Genomic DNA, 3,702 nt, shown 5'->3' on the forward strand with positions numbered 1-3,702 from the left:
GGTTTCCATTCAGTCCACCAGTAGTCCATTCAGTCCACCAGTAACTAGGTTTCCATTCAGTCCACCAGTAGTCCATTCAGTCCACCAGTAACTAGGTTTCCATTCAGTCCACCAGTAGTCCATTCAGTCCACCAGTAACTAGGTTTCCATTCAGTCCACCAGTAGTCCATTCAGTCCACCTGTAACTAGGTTTCCATTCAGTCCACCAGTAGTCCATTCAGTCCACCAGTAACTAGGTTTCCATTCAGTCCACCAGTAACTAGGTTTCCATTCAGTCCACCAGTAGTCCATTCAGTCCACCAGTAACTAGGTTTCCATTCAGTCCACCAGTAGTCCATTCAGTCCACCAGTAACTAGGTTTCCATTCAGTCCACCAGTAGTCCATTCAGTCCACCAGTAACTAGGTTTCCATTCAGTCCACCAGTAGTCCATTCAGTCCACCAGTAACTAGGTTTCCATTCAGTCCACCAGTAGTCCATTCAGTCCACCAGTAACTAGGTTTCCATTCAGTCCACCAGTAGCTAGGTTTCCATTCAGTCCACCAGTAACTAGGTTTCCATTCAGTCCACCAGTAACTAGGTTTCCATTCAGTCCACCAGTAGCTAGGTTTCCATTCAGTCCACCAGTAGTCCATTCAGTCCACCAGTAACTAGGTTTCCATTCAGTCCACCAGTAGTCCATTCAGTCCACCAGTAACTAGGTTTCCATTCAGTCCACCAGTAACTAGGTTTCCATTCAGTCCACCAGTAACTAGGTTTCCATTCAGTCCACCAGTAACTAGGTTTCCATTCAGTCCACCAGTAGTCCATTCAGTCCACCAGTAACTAGGTTTCCATTCAGTCCACCAGTAGTCCATTCAGTCCACCAGTAACTAGGTTTCCATTCAGTCCACCAGTAGTCCATTCAGTCCACCAGTAACTAGGTTTCCATTCAGTCCACCAGTAGTCCATTCAGTCCACCAGTAACTAGGTTTCCATTCAGTCCACCAGTAGCTAGGTTTCCATTCAGTCCACCAGTAACTAGGTTTCCATTCAGTCCACCAGTAACTAGGTTTCCATTCAGTCCACCAGTAGCTAGGTTTCCATTCAGTCCACCAGTAGTCCATTCAGTCCACCAGTAACTAGGTTTCCATTCAGTCCACCAGTAGTCCATTCAGTCCACCAGTAGTCTAGGTTTCCATTCAGTCCACCAGTAACTAGGTTTCCATTCAGTCCACCAGTAGTTTCCATTCAGTCCACCAGTAACCAGTCCACCAGTAGTCCATTCAGTCCACCAGTAACGAGGTTTCCATTCAGTCCACCAGTAGTCCAGTCGGTCCACCAGTAGCTGGGTTTCCATTCAGTCCACCAGTAGTCCATTCGGTCCACCAGTAGCTGGGTTTCCATTCAGTCCACCAGTAGCTGGGTTTCCATTCGGTCCACCAGTAGCTGGGTTTCCATTCAGTCCACCAGTAGCTAGGTTTCCATTCAGTCCACCTGTAGCTGGGTTTCCATTCAGTCCACCAGTAGCTGGGTTTCCATTCAGTCCACCAGTAGTCCATTCAGTCCACCAGTAGCTGGGTTTCCATTCAGTCCACCAGTAGCTGGGTTTCCATTTCCACCATTCAGGTTTCCATTCAGTCCACCAGTAGCTGGGTTTCCATTCAGTCCACCAGTAGGTCCATTCAGTCCAGTAGCTGGGTTTCCATTCAGTCCACCAGTAGCTAGGTTTCCATTCAGTCCACCAGTAGCTGGGTTTCCATTCAGTCCACCAGTAGCTAGGTTTCCATTCAGTCCACCAGTAGCTAGGTTTCCATTCAGTCCACCAGTAGCTGGGTTTCCATTCAGTCCACCAGTAGTCCATTCAGTCCACCAGTAGCTGGGTTTCCATTCAGTCCACCAGTAGCTGGGTTTCCATTCAGTCCACCAGTAGCTAGGTTTCCATTCAGTCCACCAGTAGCTAGGTTTCCATTCAGTCCACCAGTAGCTAGGTTTCCATTCAGTCCACCAGTAGCTGGGTTTCCATTCAGTCCACCAGTAGCTATGTTTCCATTCAGTCCACCAGTAGCTGGGTTTCCATTCAGTCCACCAGTAGTCCATTCAGTCCACCAGTAGCTAGGTTTCCATTCAGTCCACCAGTAGCTGGGTTTCCATTCAGTCCACCAGTAGTCCATTCGGTCCACCAGTAGCTGGGTTTCCATTCGGTCCACCAGTAGCTGGGTTTCCATTCAGTCCACCAGTAGCTAGGTTTCCATTCAGTCCACCAGTAGCTAGGTTTCTATTCAGTCCACCAGTAGCTAGGTTTCCATTCAGTCCACCAGTAGCTGGGTTTCCATTCAGTCCACCAGTAGCTAGGTTTCCATTCAGTCCACCAGTAGCTGGGTTTCCATTCAGTCCACCAGTAGTCCATTCAGTCCACCAGTAGTCCATTCAGTCCACCAGTAGCTAGGTTTCCATTCAGTCCACCAGTAGTCCATTCAGTCCACCAGTAGTCCATTCAGTCCACCAGTAACTAGGTTTCCATTCAGTCCACCAGTAGTCCATTCAGTCCACCAGTAGCTAGGTTTCCATTCAGTCCACCAGTAGCTAGGTTTCCATTCAGTCCACCAGTAACTAGGTTTCCATTCAGTCCACCAGTAACTAGGTTTCCATTCAGTCCACCAGTAGCTAGGTTTCCATTCAGTCCACCAGTAACTAGGTTTCCATTCAGTCCACCAGTAACTAGGTTTCCATTCAGTCCACCAGTAGCTAGGTTTCCATTCAGTCCACCAGTAGCTGGGTTTCTACTCAGTCCACCAGTAGTCCATTCAGTCCACCAGTAGCTAGGTTTCCATTCAGTCCACCAGTAGTCCATTCAGTCCACCAGTAGCTAGGTTTCCATTCAGTCCACCAGTAGCTGGGTTTCCATTCAGTCCACCAGTAGCTAGGTTTCCATTCAGTCCACCAGTAGCTAGGTTTCCATTCAGTCCACCAGTAGCTGGGTTTCTACTCAGTCCACCAGTAGTCCATTCAGTCCACCAGTAGCTAGGTTTCCATTCAGTCCACCAGTAGTCCATTCAGTCCACCAGTAGCTAGGTTTCCATTCAGTCCACCAGTAGCTGGGTTTCCATTCAGTCCACCAGTAACTAGGTTTCCATTCAGTCCACCAGTAGCTAGGTTTCTATTCAGTCCACCAGTAGTCCATTCAGTCCACCAGTAGTCCATTCAGTCCACCAGTAGCTGGGTTTCCATTCAGTCCACCAGTAGCTGGGTTTCCATTCAGTCCACCAGTAGCTGGGTTTCCATTCAGTCCACCAGTAGCTGGGTTTCCATTCAGTCCACCAGTAGCTGGGTTTCCATTCAGTCCACCAGTAGCTGGGTTTCCATTCAGTCCACCAGTAGCTGGGTTTCCATTCAGTCCACCAGTAGCTGGGTTTCCATTCAGTCCACCAGTAGCCATTCAGTCCACCAGTAGTCCATTCAGTCCACCAGTAGCTGGGTTTCCATTCAGTCCACCAGTAGCTGGGTTTCCATTCAGTCCACCAGTAGCTGGGTTTCCATTCAGTCCACCAGTATTCAGTCCACCAGTAGCTGGGTTTCCATTCAGTCCACCAGTAGCTGGGTTTCCATTCAGTCCACCAGTAGCTGGTTTCCATTCAGTCCACCAGTAGTCCATTCAGTCCACCAGTAACTGGGTTTCCATTCAGTCCACCAGTAGCTGGGTTTCCATTCAGTCCACCAGTAG

Source organism: Oncorhynchus keta, chromosome 16 (assembly GCF_023373465.1).
Source record: "Oncorhynchus keta strain PuntledgeMale-10-30-2019 chromosome 16, Oket_V2, whole genome shotgun sequence".
NCBI classification, from domain to species: domain Eukaryota; kingdom Metazoa; phylum Chordata; class Actinopteri; order Salmoniformes; family Salmonidae; genus Oncorhynchus; species Oncorhynchus keta.